At 38.0% G+C, this 18149-nt stretch overlaps 1 pseudogene; it reads right to left on the bottom strand.

Moving 5' to 3' along the window:
• Nucleotides 1–9476, bottom strand: part of LOC139722856 (uncharacterized) — a 42106-nt pseudogene extending 32630 nt beyond the window's left edge.
• Nucleotides 9477–18149: the final 8673 nt, after the last annotated feature.

Here is an 18149-nt window from a genome sequence, read left to right as displayed (position 1 = left end):
TTGGTTCATGCAGTTTGATTTTGAACTCGAAATACTATGTACCATAGATGTTTGTTCTCGACGTCTTCTACTTCATTAAAAGAAAATAGGATTAAGGGGAAATATCAACGATTTTAATTTCGGATAAAGAATTGAAATACATTGTACTTGAAGGAATGTCTACTACGTTATGTGAGGTCAAAATGGTTACAGTTCGTTGTCCCGAAGATTCGCTTTTCTGGGTCGTTATTCTGAAGGTTCATTGTTCCAAAGTGTCTTTAATCAGAAATGGGAAAAAAAAGTGGGTTCGTTGTTCCGAAGGTTCGTTGTTCCAAAGGTTCTTATGTGTAATCAGAAATGGAAAAGGGGGGGTTCGTTGTTCCGAAGGTTCCTTAATCCGAAAATGAAATGATGTTCAAAATTCCGAAAGTTCGTTTAAAGGTACTGTTTACCATTGGGAGCAGTGATTTAAAAAATGTTCGAGTTATCACATTGAAGCATATGTGTAGGTCAATAGTATTACAAAATATCCTATCATACAAAAATTTAGCAATAAAGCCTAAAATATGAGGAGATATCACGATTTTTCTCACTAAACCATAACTGTAGACGGTTTAGTCTAGAAAACAATATTATAACTATTGTTCACATTTTGCATATTCAACAATACTTATAATTGTTTCGAACAGGTTGTTTCTACACGTAACTCACATTTTAGAACTGTTTTAAAGCACTAAAGTTGGGTTTTTGTTTTATCTGCAAATGGTAAATAATGCCTTTAATAGTACGCATCTTATTTTCTATTTCGGATCAAAGAACCTTCGGAATAAAGGATGTTGTCCGGGCAAATAGGTAAAATCACAAGAATATCAGAGTTAACAATGCTAACCCTGCCCCCACGAACCCTGTATATTCCTACGAACTATAGCGTATAGTATGTAGTATATGGTAGGCCTACGCCTATGTAAAGTGTGAATCATTATGTATGTTATATTCAGTATATACTACATGTACTACTATCTATTTAGGAACCTACAGCATAACGCCAATGTGAGGTATATTTCATATCTTCAAGGAAAGTGTATATCAGTTCAAGTGCCAGATTTCATACGAGTCCTGCATTCAGGTGTGGTAAAAAGAGAGTCGTTTTGGGATTTTTTTTTTCTGAAGAGCAATATTTCTGTAGGCATAATTCTTTTTCGTCGTTCCGTATCTTTTTTTACTGCACGTTTGCAGGGCTGCCAACTCTCACTCATTGAGAGTGAGACTCATTCATTTTGGTCCTTCCTCACTCTAAAACTTTATTTCATTTGCATGCATTTCTATTGATCTCACTCATTTTGACTCCTAGATTACAGCATTGGCCTATGGGAGTCTCACTCTCAACTAGTTTCCAATGTTGGCAGCCCTGCGTTTGTTTGAACTTTGAAGGAACTTCGTCCCGAGAAGGAATTTGCTTTACACAGAAGTAAACCAAAAAAAAAAAAAAAAAAAAATGTGTCATGCACCATAGAAAAAGAATTACTTGGACGGCGATAAACATGAAATGGAGACCCTTTTCAAGTAATTTATGTACGAGCCAACTCCATTCATAGTTCGCTCTGTATAAAACCACCAGCGTTCTCACTGTACAATATTCATCTTCATATTCCGAAGCAGAATATGAACCTATGGAAGACTTTATCAGTCTCGCGTGCTTAACCCGTCTCATCTCAGGAATCACAGCTTCAATACAGAGCCATGTTGCATTTGTTCGTCCTCCGCGTGCAAGGGGTTACTATATTATATGAGTTCGTTCAGACTCCCCAAAATAGCGCTCATCTTGAATATTAGCCCACGAGTGATGGAACCAATTTTTGCGGGCCTGTTATCCTATTACGAAATAATCTTAGTACGCGGAAGGCCAACAAGGAAAAACAAAGCGGGCTTCAGTCAACATACTGATTGATCTTAACGGGCGGGAGCGGGTGGTATGTATATTGCAGGCCCGTATGACATTTTTGGTTTTAAGAAGGAAGACGCAACGACAATATTGCTTGACAGACGGGTCATCATGCTACATCTAAAATGCATTAAAAAAAATGCATGTCATCATACAACCCCTATACTCCTTAGCCAACACTGACGTTGAATTGCGACGCGATCCGTCCTATAATACTCCCCCATATACGAGTATACTTTAGTAGCATCCTAAAAACATAGACTTCCGTCTGTTCTCTCGATATGTTGTTTTTAATTCTCTCTTGCTCTTTTTTTCACCTTCTACACATACAATAACAATTATTCTCTGCTGTAATAGCTATTCCTTTCCTACGTCTTCCAACGATGACGGACTCTTAGCTAAAAAACAACTTTCGAGGCTCAATGGAAGGGGGGGGGGGTGTCATATAAAGAAACATGTTCAACACACAAACACACATTACGGAGCATTGTTTGAATGCATGGTTGAATAAAATATAAATTCCTTCAAACGTAGGCCCTACAGAGATTGTGCCGTACGATTTCATGCATCCTAATTGTTCATTATGGATGTGATAACGAGGCGTTGTCAACTGGAAGGCAGGACTTGTGCTTGTCTTGATGATATCGCGTCTCCTGTTTCTTTGGGTCATTACTCCTTGTCGGTCGGACGTGAGCCATTGGGAAAGATCACTAATATGCGATCGGCCTTGGATACAAAATATCACTATAAACTGCTATTGTTTACTCTCTCACACTCACAAACAAATAAACAAATACAAATACATACATATATACGCACACACACATTGCACACTCGCACTCACACATCTCATTATACACGCATGCACACTCCTCAATTTTTTTAAGGGATAGTATAGTTTTGGTTGAGATGGGGATTCAGGTTTTCACTTTTTACGAGATAATTAGAAACTTCATATTATGGTTTTGAAATGGCTGAGATATCCAGAAACAAAGCGGTCCTAATAAAAAGGTGGGTCCCTCTTTGATAGGACCACTTTGTTTTATTTTATTTTTTTGATATCTCAGTCACTTCAAAACTGATTTTCATCAAATATACTTTGAATTCTTCTGAAATTGTATACTCTTTTCATTTCATATCGTGTGATTTCTAATGATCTCTTAAAAAGTTCAAACCTGAATCCCCATCTCAACCAAAACTATGCCATCCCTTTAAGCCCTACATAAATTCACACATATACGTGCAAGCACAAGCATGCACGCATACAAGCGAAGGAGTGAAAAGAATGGTTAGGTTTTCTGTAACCACAAGACCAACAAAAACTATATAGGGAAGCCTTCTTCTATAACAGCAGGTAATGCAGTTCCATATACCAATGGAATGATGCATTGTAGTTCCAGTATAGGCCTAACAAGTAGTTGTGTGCCATGTCATTTTACTCACGGGAGTACATCGTAGTTTGTGTGTCCTCCTTCCTTTCCCTTACCCCCCTCCCCCCCCCCCCCCCCCCCCCCCGCCTTCCTCTTTTTACTCCTCCTCCTTCTCCGCCTCCTGCTTCTCGTGTTTGGTTCTCATGGCAACACTGTGAAGATGACAATGCAATCCATTTAAAAAAATGCATGTTGGTTGAGCCGGAGACATGCTCTCTATCAATGTCCAACTGATGGATTTATTTCGAAATAACATCACACAAAACCACGATGGAAGAAAGCATGTCCATAGCACAGTGAAAGCATTTCTATCAAATTATATCTTTTACTTCTGGGCGAATGCCTCCCCAGTTGACAACTGATTTGGATTTGGAAACTCTTACGCCATAGCTATGATACATTAACAATTCTTGAGGAATGAATGTGTTGTCATGACAGTGGAGCCGTATGTTGCAAAATACCTGAGAATAAACCCAACAGAAGAGATAGTATGCATGGTATGAGCATGGACCTACATCTGTACATTGTAGGTCCATGTAGTGTGAGCAAGAAGGTAGGCCCGCTATAAAGCGAACCTAGCCTAGTACATCCTTAAAGGGATTGTATAGTTTTGGTTGAGACCTAATTTCATGTTTCTAATATTTTTGGTGAGATAATGAGAAAACTCTTATGAAATATGAAAGAGCATGTAATTCCATGAGGAATTTAACGTTTATTTGATGAAAATTGGTTTTGAAATGGCTGAGATATCCAAAACAGAGTGATTTTAATAAGTGTGGGACCCACACTTTATTACGATTGCTTTGTTTTACTTTGTTTTTGGATGTTTCAATCATTCCAAACCCGATTTTCATCAAATAAACTTTGAATTCCTCTTAAAATGGTATGCTCTGTACTATTTCCTAAGTGCTTTCTTGGTATCTCGCAAAAAGTTAAAAGCCCAATTCTCATCTCCACAAATACTGTACTATCCCTTTAAGCATGGAGGTGCAGTACCTCCATGGTATAAGGTTGCGGGATATGAAAGGAAAGTACTAGTATTTTAAATATAGCGATTATCCCGGGAAGAGGGCGTGGTCGACCAGTGGTATATTCGTGGTGGTAGTAAATCCGTTTTCACCAATATCCTGATGTACACATGTTACTGGCTCCTTAAAACACATCAATTCCCTTACGAAAAAGTCCTGTGGTACTCCTGTGGTAATTACCACAGGACGGTACCACAGGACAGTACCACAGGACAGTACCACAGGACAATACCACAGGAAAGTACCACAGGAATTGTCCTGTGGTATTTTGGGACATACCACAGGACGGTACCACAGGAATTCCTGTGGTATTTTGGGACGTACCACAGGGCAGTACCACAGGAAAGTACCACAGGACCGGTACCACAGAACAGTACCACAGGACAGTACCACAGGAATTCCTGTGGTATTTTGGGACGTACCACAGGGCAGTACCACAGGAATTCCTGTGGTATTTTGGGACGTACCACAGGGCAGTACCACAGGACTAGTACCACAGAACAGTACCACAGGAACTGTCCTGTAGTATTTTGGGACAGTACCACAGGTCGATCATTACCACACAGCATTACCACAGGGCAGTACCACACAGCATTTCCATGGTACCACAGGAGAGTACCACACAGGATAGATCTAAAAAAAAAATCTGGGAGAATTTTAGCCACATATCAAGGAATTTCCTGATAGGTGAGTGATGGATTTCAAGACAAACATGGCCCTAATACTTAATAACCTGTCCTACTCCTAACATATAACCTCAAACGAGAGTCTAATGGCCAAGTGCCAATCTAGTCCTATAATAGATCTATATAGTCATATTCTATTCCTAGGTAGCCATCAACCGTATCAGTACATATATATATGGCCGTCTATCCGTAAAGCATTAAGGCATGGTTACTAACTCGATTATACTTTATTATCAAGATATGAAATTACACTTTCATAACAATATCTATGATATTGGGAATAACATAACATAATTAGACAATCTTTCATAAAGTTCAAAGTAAGTTCCATCATTAATATTTTGACTTTTTAAGTCATATATGTATTTGCTAAAATCTAGAGTGCTTTTTATGAATATTCATAAGCTATGTAAAAATTTGTACCACAGGAGTACCACAGGAGTACCACAGGAGTACCACAGAAGTCCTTATGAAATTTCTCATGCTTTACATCAGCACTTTCACTAAATAGCTAATACTGTAGGAGTATAGGACAGGATAAAATGGCAAATCAATTGCTATAATTCACAGCATAACTCATCTATCAATTAATTGAGGAATATTAATATGTGCTTTTTTGTTTGTATTTTTGTTATAAATTTCAGTTGATTCTGCCTTACAATTTTCCTGTGTGGTACTCCTGTGTGGTACTGCTGTTTGATATTCTCCTGATGTGATAGTCCTCTGGTATAAAATGTTAAGAAAAAAAAGAAGAATATCCCGTAGCATTTTTCTGTGGTACTTACGAATTTAATTTGCTGTGTGGTACTTCTGTGTGGAATAGCACCATTTTATGATTTTCCTGTGGGATTTTGGACAGTTCCTGTGGTACTCTCCTGTGGTATACATCGAAAATTACCACAGGAATTCCTGTCGTACTGTCCTGTGGTACGTCCCAAAATTCCACAGGACAATTCGTGTGGTACTGTCCTGTGGTACGTCCCAAAATACCACAGGACAAGTCATGTGGTGTACTGTCCTGTGGTACTTTCCTGTGTTACTGTCCTGTGATACTGCCCTGTGGTACTGTCCTGTGGTACGTCCCAAAATACCACAGGACAAGTCGTGTGGTACTGTCCTGTGGTACTATCCTGTGGTACTGTGCTGTGGTACTGCCCTGTGGTACGTCCCAAAATACCACAGGACAAGTCGTGTGGTACTGTCCTGTGGTACTATCCTGTGGTACTTTCCTGTGGTACTGTCCTGTGGTACTGGCTTGTGGTATTGTCCTGTGGTACCGCCCTGTGGTACTGTCCTGTGGTACGTCCCAAAATACCACAGGACAAGTCGTGAGGTACTGTCCTGTGGTAATATCCTGTGGTACTGTCATGTGGTACGTCCCAAAATACCACAGGACAATTCCTGTGGTACTGTCCTGTGGTATGTCCCAAAATACCACAGGACGAGTCGTGAGGTACTGTCCTGTGGTACTATCCTGTAGTACTTTCCTGTGGTACTGCCCTGTGGTACTGTCCTGTGGTACGTCCCAAAATGCCACAGGACAAGTCGTGTGGTACTGTCCTGTGGTACTATCCTGTGGTACTTTCCGGTGGTACTGTCCTGTGGTACTGCCCTGTGGTACGTCCCAAAATACCACAGGACAAGTCGTGTGGTACTGTCCTGTGGTACTATCCTGTGGTACTTTCCTGTGGTACTGCTCTGTGGTACTGTCCTGTGGTACTGCCCTGTGGTACTGTCCTGTGGTACGTCCCAAAATACCACAGGACAAGTCGTGAGGTACTGTCTTGTGGTACTATCCTGTGGTACTGTCCTGTGGTACGTCCCAAAATACCACAGGACAATTCCTGTGGTACTGTCCTGTGGTACTATCCTGTGGTACGTCCCAAAATACCACAGGACAAGTCGTGAGGTACTGTCCTGTGGTACTATCCTGTGGTACTGTCCTGTGGTACGTCCCAAAATACCACAGGACAATTCCTGTGGTACTGTCCTGTGGTACTATCCTGTGGTACTTTCCTGTGGTACTGTCCTGTGGAACTGCCCTGTGGTACTGTCCTGTGGTACGTCCTAAAATACCACAGAACAAGTTGTGTGGTACTGTCCTGTGGTACTATCCTGTGGTACTTTCCTGTTGTACTCTCCTGTGGTACGTCCCAAAATACCACAGGACAATTCATGTGGTACTGTCCTGTAAATGGTACTGTCGTGTGGTATACGTCCCAGAATACCACAGGACAATTTGTGTGTATACTGTCTTGTGGTACTTTCCTGTGGTAATGTCCTGTGGTACTGCCCTGTGGTACATCCCCGAGTACCACACGAGCCTGTGACACAGTACCACACAGTTCCTGTGTTAACATATATTTGTGTGGTACATTGTGTGGTACAAACCAGTACCACAGGGAGTACCACATGAGCCTGTAAAACAGTACCACACAGTTCCTGTGGTAACATTTATTTATGTGGTACATTGTGTGGTACTGACAAGTACTACAGGGAGTACCCTACAAGCCTGTGGTACAGTACCACACAGTTCCTGTGGTAACATTACAAGTGTGTGGTACATTGTGTGGTACCGACAAGTACCACAGGGAGTACCACAGGACTTTTTTGTTAGGGTTGGCCCCTAGGGGGCCCCTGTGCCTATTGGTCTTCCGTGACTATTATAGGTGATTTATGGAGCTTCGCGACCCACGTACAGGCACCCAGTGCTCAAGGAGGTACAGACGCTGGATCACTTCAAATGTGTCATCGGATAAGTAGAACGAAAGACTGTTAGACACGGAGCATATCCATCTCTTCATTATAAATATATCACAATATCGGAAGTGTTATTGATACATATAAAGTTTGTCTTTTGGGCATAGCTGGGCCCTGTGCTATGAAGAGTTATAATCGATTATATAGTTGATTTCAATCATAAGTCAATGGCAGCCTGTGTGGTAAGAACATTTATAATCGATTTTATCTTTGATAAAACGGGGCCGTGGAAGACTAAAAAGAGGAATGGCATGATAAGCTTCATCATTCCCAGCGCTTCTACATCAAAACTGATCAAGCACAAACTTCCATGCTTGCTCAGATTTACAAATGACAGAGAATACACGACATACACTTTTTGTAGCCTTATATACATTTCTAGATATGGTATAGTATCATGTAGTACAGCTAAGCAATAAGCATAGTATAGTATAGTACAGTATAGTAAAGTATAGTATAGTACATTATAGTATAGTACACAGAGTAGGCCTATAGTATAGTATATAGTATAGCATAGTATAGTATAGTATAGTATAGTATAGCATAATATAGTATAGTATAAGATGTTGTGGGAATGAACAACATTCATTTATCAACAACAACAAATTTATGACAACATTGTTATATTATGACAATGTTGTCATGTACACGCTTGTATGAAGAGCCACGCTTTGAAAGAGACATGTGGTTGAAATCGGAAACAGTTCTTTCTACGTTATCCTGCCTTTGGTCACTACCAAGCGCGAGCCAGCATACACATGAATAGATAGATGGATAGACGGATAGATAGATAGATTGGCAGATAGATAGATATAGATAGATAGATTGGTAGATAGATAGATAGATAGATAGATAGATAGATAGATTGGTAGATAGATAGATAGATAGATTGGTAGATAGATAGATAGATAGATAGATAGATAGATTGGTAGATAGATAGATAGATAGATAGATTGGTAGATAGATAGATAGATAGATAGATAGATTGGTAAATAGATAGATAGATAGATAAATTCTGATAGATGAATAATTATAGGTAGATATCTAGATAGATAGATAGATAGATAGATAGATAGATAGATAGATAGATAGATATATAGATAGATAGGTAGATATAGGCGTATGCCTTCATAGAGAGAGAGGGGGAAGAGGTTTTCAGCAACATATTTATATAGAGATTATATATTTCAATAAACTTGCTCAAAATTTACAGACAACAGATAAATTGCAGATAAAAATTATTTAGAAATAGTAACGAAAGGCAGATGGTTGGTTTCGTTTCCTCACCTTCGCAGAGTCTGCCGTTGATTCCGTTCTTTGGTCAACCTCTTGTAGCGATCGACACCGGGAATGACGAGAGATGAGGTTGGACGGCTCGTGATCAAAGCAACCAGGATTATTCGATTCCTTTCTGGGTGATGTTTTTACTTCAGTAAGGAATGTTTAAAGAAATAAAGAGAAACAAATGATGAAAGCAAATACTGCTTGCGCGTATGATTTATCCGTCTTGATTAGAAATATCCAGTAGTGTCAGAGAGCTCAATGATCCAATCATCTTGCTGCAGGTATATACAGTCTTGTCTATCTACTACTCGCGATCTTCGCGTGGAGACCTCGTATACATCGGCAATCAATACCGATGTCTTTCACACCTTCGTTGTTAATTCCAGCGCTACCTTCACGGTCTCGTTGTAAGATGAGGCGGTTGACTTTTTGGGGCACCGCATCGTCACGAAAATTGATCTTTGCCGCGCATCGACTTTGGGCGAGAAAGAGGAGATGCTTCCGCGGAGTTAGAGGAGGCTCGGGCGCTGTCGTCCAGACTTCTTCTGCTGAGGGCAAACGCCAGCCTACCAGCGAGAGAGTGCGCGCTTTTGGAATGAGCAGTCAAGAATGAGAATACTACACGTCCCTGCTAGTCTTGGGTTTCAGCCTTGTTTGGCTTTCATTGGCTTTTCATGTTTTGTTATGTTATGTGTTTGGTTTTTTTTTTGATCGCAGTACAGTAGTCTATTTGATATTTTTGTCGAGGGCAAGGAAATTCTATACTCCCTTTAGAATATCTTTCGTCGAGCTACTCAAACTATTGAAATCAAACCAAATGAAATATAAAATCATAACAAAACAATTAGATGACAAAATGAACGAACATAGTTAAAGGGGGAATCATAAAGAGATATATACGTATAGTTTATTTATTTTTTTGTTTGTTTAATTTCTCCATCTGAGAAGATGACTATAAAACAGCCAATCTTCAGTTGTACAACTGGACTCCTCGCATGGGGTTCAGTTGGATGTAAGGCGGAACCACTGCACCCGGGGTTTAAGTTTTGCGATGAATGAATGAAACAGGATCTTTTACGTGCGTGAGTTGTGACTCTCACATGATACACGCGACCTCTACTCTATGTCTTATCCGATGGATAGAGTGTTTTGCCTCTTACGAGAGGAGACCGAATGACTGCCAAGGGTGGATCCATGGATTCCGTAAAGGGGGGGGGTCCACTTCCGGGTTTCATTGGCTGACAAGAAAAAAAAAAGCTGCACACAGACGGTTTCTTAAAGTAAGTAAATACATAATTTTGATTTTTCCCTTCTTATTTCTTTTATTTTAACAAAAAATAAAAGGGGCGCGCGCCGGGTGCCCCCCCCCCTCCCCCAATCCGCCACTGACTACATATCAATTATTTGAAATCATACTCACACATAGAATATCACTAAAGCAATAGACATGTTAACTACAGTATGTTTGTCATTTGGGGATTGAGAAATATCTTCAGTTTTCCCTACTAGGAACAGCTGTCTCTTCGTCTTTTAGTTTCACAGTTCTCATTTAAATACTCTGTGAAGGCTGTGTTCTACCTGTCAAATATTGATGAGGCCATCATCAAAACCAAACTTCCTATTTGGATGGCAGTCTACTTCATTTGTTCATATTGACTTGATTATAAGTAATGATTTTCCAATTGCTCGTATATTATTACAATTTACGCATGATATACAGTATGATTACAATTTACGCCTACTCTACAATTTGTATAAATTGCGTATCGATGCAGGGCTCGATATGATTATAGCAGTGGCCCGGCGCAGCCAAAATTGAAAATGAATGTTTATGTTCTTTCTATTTTGGGTCTGTACTTTTCCTTTCAAAATTTCAAATTCAAAGATTTTAGTGGCCCAGACATGCCATCAGAGAAGGTTAGGTTAGTGTTGAACCCTGGTAAACGTCGCCTATATAATTATACTCTATATATTTCCCCGTGTAATATCATTTTTGGAAGAGTCTTTGGTAATGTTATATTTACTCTCTGAAAAATACAGAAATCAATTCAAATCAAATCAAATTCAATTATTGATTGATTCATTCGATTTCAATTCACTTTTACGAACTTTTTTCTTTCTTGATCTGCAACAACACAACAAATTAGAAAGTACGCAAAAAGGGCAATCAATTCACATTAGACATGAACATTACGAAACAGGAGGTGAACGAATACTTAAGAATGAACATAGAAAATGTATTACAACTACTAATTGATGAATCCTTTTAGTTCAAATTTCATTTATGTTAGTTTTGCACTCTCTTCACACACACACAAACACAGAAACTAGAGGCTTCATAGGATTTTTTTCGCATTCTCTTTAGGTAGTTAGATAAGAAAAGGCCAACCAAATATTCACTTTTATAGTGATAATACAAAAACAATTAAACCCATATGAAGCACAGTAATAAAAACAGGTCTCGACAGTAGCTATTTTGTCCCTGGTGGTCATGTTGGGTCACCAAATAGAAATGTAGTGCTCCGAAATACGAGCAAACGTAACAATGTATTCTGAATTTTCACCGATCGAGCCACTAGAGGCAGCAGGCCACCCGGCCAGGCCACTAGGCCACCGCTAATGACGAGCCCTGCTTGAAGGTGATGATTCCAATTCAAATAGGTCCCTATTTTTTTTTTTAGTCGGCAACACTGTGCGTGTCTGGAAATGCAGTAGTCCATTTGGGTCCATTTACAGCATTATCCAGTTCTTATGCCGTTTTCTGTTGTGTCTGTTTGGATTAATTCAAAACTAGAAACTATATAGTCGTAATAATGATAACCATGGATGTCCGAGCCCCTTTAGTGCCATTATGTAATTGCCATTTACGAGTAGCTTTAATGCTTAAAACGTGCATGGGGGGGGGGGGGGGGGTAAAACTGTAAACCATTCAATATCGATCAATTCAAATCTAGCTTGAAATGAGCTATTAAATCATGATAATGACCTTCAACACTACCTGTCTAAGAAAGACTAAAGCTTTCATATCAAACCAAATATCCTACTTTAAAATCCCTTTATTAAAAAAAAAAAAACACGAAGAATTATTACACCTGACTCATTACGTGTATTGTCGTACACGGGCAATGAAATACACATATATGCACATAATTAAACTAATAGAAGTAATATAATAAATGTATGGCCTTACAATAATTCTAAGTCCCATCATATTAATGTTGAGAATGTCAAGACCGCTGCAATGTCAGCATTCATTTACATTCATGTTTGAACAGTGTCATCAAAGAAATTATATTATCAGGGTTATGGAAATTTTATTTCCCCTCCACCTCCCTCCCTCTCTCTTTCTCTCCCTCTCTCTCACACACACTCTATCTCGTTCTCCACCTTTTTTTTTTTATTCACAGGACATCAAAAGGTCAATAGTCTACCTTACCTTGCATGAAGAAGAGAAAAAAAAATTAAGATACAGCTTTAAATGAAGAGTTTGTTTGCAAAAACCGATAAGTCCATATTTGCCAAATGTTGATATTTGCGATTAAAGGTCAAGAAAAATAAAGAGAATAATGTGAAAATTTTTGCTTCTTTTGACCATAACTTCAAAAATGTACCTTTATATGTAGTGACCAACATATCATTTAAAAGGTATAATTTTGTACTTTATGGAAGAGACCGTACTTCAAAATCTTCAAAAATGGACTTATCGGTTTTTGCGAACAAACTCTTCAAGTAATCATGTCTGGTACATTTGTATTGAAAAAAGCTATTACTATTTACTTTTTATTGTAATGTTATTGTTGTGATGATGATGATGATAATGATGATGATGATGATGATGATGATGATGATGATGATGATGATGATGATGATTGATGATGATGATGATGATGATAGTAATAATGATGATGATGATGATTATCATTATCATTGTTATTTTTTCTTATTATCATCGTGTTATTATCATTGTCATCACTATCAGCTGTATCATCATTGGTCTGGGGGTCTGAGACTAACACGTATCTAGCACGCGGGAGAGTCTTTTGACATCTGAAAGGTTAAGCCTATAGTATGCTGACTGACTACAAGCATGCCCCGCCACGCCCAAGCTCTTGTACAGTCACCGAAGTGGTCTGCGGGTGAAGGGGGAAAACAGGGTACCTTTTCTTGTAACCCAAATCCCCCGTGGGGGAAGAGTAGACTTCACGAGTTAAGAGGGAGTTGTGTATGCATATCAAGAGGTTACGGATGTGGCGAAGTGCTGAATTCAAAGTGGTCGAGTCGAGTAGAGATGAGAGTCAAAGATGGACAGAATGGGGGTAGCAACTACGGAGAGAAGAAGAAGAAGAAGAAGAAGAAGAAGAAAGGGGAACTGACGACAATGAAAAAAAAAAAGATCAACGATGAAAAAGAGGAAACAAAAGAAGAAGTCATAGAAGAAGAAGAAGAAAAACAACAAGAGCTGAACGAAAAGGAAAAACGGAGAAGATATAAAAATGATGGTGATGATGATGATGAGGAGGAGGAGGAGGGAGGAGGAGGATGTTGATGATGATGATGATGATGATGATGATGATGCTAATGACCACGAAGGTTATAAATATTCATGTAGTAATTGTATGGAAAAATATACCAAGATATGTATGATAACATGATATCCAGGAAGTCACTTTTCTGTTCTAATTCGCATCAATATCATTATGTAGCATGATTATAAAGAGACATAAGAGATCTATATTCAAAAGTGGTTTAACCCGGTGAGGGCGGGCTGATTTTGCTACAACACGCATTTCCCATAGACACTTTTGGGCTCACACCTGTAAATAAAATGGTATGTCCCAGACCCCTTCACAAAATCGTACCAAAGATACCAAAATAAATGAAGAAAAAAAATAAATTAAAAATCAATAAAGCAGTTGCAGTTTGGGAAAAAACTGACTAGTTGCAGATATTGAGTATGAATTCCTCTACAAACTGCATTTTGTTTGGAAGATGAAAACTTTTCTCATGGAATTTGAAGGGACTATATTTCATTGGGTGCATGTACAGAAAATGGGCGATTTTTTTAGTGAAAAGGACGCGTAGTCTGGCTTTGCGGACCCTTGGACAGAGTTTGGGCTGAAGAACCCGCCTTGGAAATTAATTGATGGATGAAAGGAAATATCTCACTTATCCAGGTTAGTGAAGATGAAACATTTGATTTCTCCCAGCTATTTTAAATAATTTTTTTTTTAAATTTTGAATTTTAACACACGTCTCTATGGGGAATTATTTACCCGTGTGAGTCCTTATAACGAGTATATACTCAGGACTCGTTCTCAACGGGGGATGGCGAACGGAGACGTCAAAAAGGCCAGTACACGAGAAAGGACGTGTATTTCGATCTGTTACTACCCCATCTACGACGACTGTAAGCCAGTGTAATGCTGTTGGACAGGCAAACACTGACAGGTCTCACGCATGTTCGTATCATTGTCTATAAAGGCATACGACGTGTTATCAAATAAAAAAATAAAAATGAAATACGAATCAACACGTAAAAGTCGTTCTTTTTTCCCCCTATCTTGGGAGACCAATGCGATTCACTTCATTCCTATTGTATGCAGTTGTGGGGGATGGGGGAATCTGTTGAACCCCCTTCAAATATCCCAAAAGGAAAAGTATGGTTTACAACTCAAAATTGTGATTGAATTTCTGACCTCAAGTAGGAACATAATACAATTTATGCTACTTTAGAATTTCAAAGAATCCAGTCTGCAATACTGTAATGAGGTGCATTATGAAGAATCATGAATACCTCCATCTAAAGCTATTTAGTTACCAAGCTGGTCTCTTTTTTTTCCTTCTGTTTTTGTTTATATTACTTTCCCCCATTTTTCGGCATCTTTTCTTCATTGATTTCATGCATTTACATTTACAAGTATGAGGCATTTTCGCAGCATAATCTCCCAAGAAAAATGCATGTTTCATCGAAGTTAGAATATTGATCCATCAGAGAACGTAAAGTCTTTAATTTGCAGATGGTGGAGACAGTTGGTTAGATTTCAAATCAGTGTGTTCGTAACTGCACGTGCTAAGTTCTTGTTTTCGACACCTTAAAGTGTTAATTTGATGCACATTTTTTTTTTTTTTATGGGCGGAAAATGAAATGAACATTTCAAGGTTTCCGAGAAATAAGTACAAGCAAATTAAATAAAAGATTATATCCTCCATGTAGGGTACCGTTTGTACAGCTTTATCCGACATTATTATCATCTTAACTAATACAATATATATAGTGTGACCTTTTCGTTTTTCTCTCCCATTGTATTTCTCTCTGTGTGACAAGAAAAGGTTCACTATGCAAAACTCAGCACGATTGTCGCAGGTAGTTCATCTGTTTTGTTCAAAGTACAAAATAATACCTTTTAAATGATATATTGGTATATATATTATTTATATATATATATATATATATTTATATATAAAGGTACAATTTTGAAGTTATGGTCAAAAGAAGCAAACATTTTCTTATCATTCTCTTTATTTTTCTTGACCTTTAATCGCAAATATCTCCATTTGGCAAATATGGACTTATTGGTTTTTGCGAACAAATTCTTCATTTATTCATCGCAAAGAGCAAGGTGTTTAACCTGGTGAAGTGGTCCCGCCTTATACATCCAACTGGACCCCATGGAAGACCAGCTATAACAATCGCAGCTGAATATGGGCTATCCAGCCATCTTCTCAGGTGGAAATGAAACAAACAAACAAACAAACAAACAAACAAATAAATAAACAAACAAACAAACAAAAACAGTTGCTATCATTACCTTACGAGCTCCTTTTGAATTAGGTGCGAGTTTCTTCACTTTGTCTCCCTCTAAAAATTTAATTTGTTATAAAGATTAAATTAAATTTGTTAAGCAGAAGATTACAGGCCCGAGTCCCACAGGCTCCTTTTTTTTTCGACATGCTTGTTACTTTGCAGATCTTAACAAATCTCATTTGTAGAGGGAGACATAGTGAAGAAACTCGCACCTGAACCTTGAATCACCTCTCTGAATAATATCTTTTATCCTTTTGAATTACTTTGTAAGATATGCTAAGAATTTTGCATAGACGAATGTTATGCTCAAAATGTTTGTATGCACAGTGTATTATTTTGTTATCTGTGATTTGAAAAAAAAAACAGAAATAAAACTCCCAAACACAATGAAACAAAAAGAAAAAAGAAGAAAAACAAGTACGCTGTGTGAGATGTTTCATAAATGTAAAATATGCTTTTGCATCATTGCGTACTTTCACCTGGCTTTCCCTGTCGAAATAAAAAGAAGAAAAAAAATCTGAAATAAGTCACCAAAAACAAGAGGTGCCTGAATGTTCATCATGGCAATCAGCATCAGTTGCATTAACATAATCACTCATTCAAATCGTTTTCATTCGTGATCTTCATATTTCTGTTAGTGTGCTCCTCCAGTTTTACACGAAAGCGATTTCACTATTTTTTTAACAGCGCCATCATTGTATCGTGCTGTTTCGCAAAGCACGATAACTGTGTGATGGACTGCTCTTGCCACAATCTCATGCTGGAAACGGGGTCCACCAGCTGCAGGTGGTCACCGTTGGGCATGAGAGCACACCTGAACAATCACAAAACAAACACACGAACAAATCAACACATAACATACAACAGCTTAGTTATTTACAAAAGTACACACACGTAGCACACGCATACACCTACGTTTACAGAAAATATTAGCTTCGCCTTTTTCAAAGTGACCTTTTTTTTCAACAGTTTTTCTTTTTTTTTAAAGATGAAGACGATAATGCTACAGGACACTTGCTTAATAACTTCACAACGCTTAACAGTTGTACAGATTTTGCAGAGGAAAGGGTGAGAGGAGGAGTTGAGAGACGAACTAGCAGAAGAGATGGAGAGAGAGAGAGAGAGAGAGGGAGAGAAGAGAGATTAGAGGAGGGGGATGGAGGAGTACAACTATAGTGAAGAATAAAGTTGAGAAGAAAAAAGAACAGGAATTGGAAAATCAAAAGAAAAGATGAGATTAAAGGACAAGACGACAGTAAGGTATTTTTGGAGTTTATCTATCTTACTTTTATCAACCAACAACAGGATCGCAATGTGCTTATTAATTTTTATTCTTTCTCCTTCTTTTGTAGTTAGATTTTGGTTTGCAGCCTCTTTCCTTTCCCAAAGATTCTAGTCAGCCAGAGTGCTCATGTTGATTAGACATGTTTTTTTTTTTAATCGTTAATACTTTATACACCTAGACTACTGCACACATAATACATATTATCTTTATTATTATTAATCATTGTCATTATCAGTATTATTATTATTGTTGTTGTTATTATCATTATCATTATTATCATTGTTATTATTATTATTATTATTATTATTATTATTATTATTATTATTATTATCATCATCATCATCATCATCATTATTATCATCATCATTATTATTATAATCATTTTGCGATGGCATCAGCTTCATATCTTCCTTTTTTTCGTAAGTACTTTGTATTGCAACTTGGGGGGGGGGGGGCACAATCTACAAGCTTCGCTTTTTCACTTGGTCCCCCATCCCCATCCTCTGATTGATTTATCATGATAATTCTTATTTGAATGATCCTCTTCGAAAGTGTAATGTACCCCCTTTTATTGATTGCTTATGCTGTAATTCATTACTTTCACGTACACTGTGCTTATATGTTATTGAAAATGTTGCTAGGGAGAAAAAAAAATGAACTGAACTGATAACTGAGGAGATACATTCAGACCGACAGATATGAAGATAGATAGATAGATAGATAGATAGATAGATAGATAGATAGATAGATAGAGAGATAGATAGATAGATAGATAGATAGATAGGTGAGATACATACATACATACATACATACATACATACATACATATATATATTGGTAGATAGATACATACATACATAGACACATATTTTACCTTTAAAGCGGTTGCTTTTCAATATAAATAAAACGTGCATAGAATGAGATGAGAGAAAGTACGGAAATGTGGAATC

This window comes from Diadema antillarum, unplaced genomic scaffold (assembly GCF_040938485.1).
Source record: "Diadema antillarum isolate AM-2024a unplaced genomic scaffold, OU_Dant_1.0 scf00000174, whole genome shotgun sequence".
NCBI lineage: Eukaryota > Metazoa > Echinodermata > Echinoidea > Diadematoida > Diadematidae > Diadema > Diadema antillarum.
Note: the sequence above shows the minus strand (reverse complement) of the source record. Positions and strands in the feature narration are given on the sequence as shown.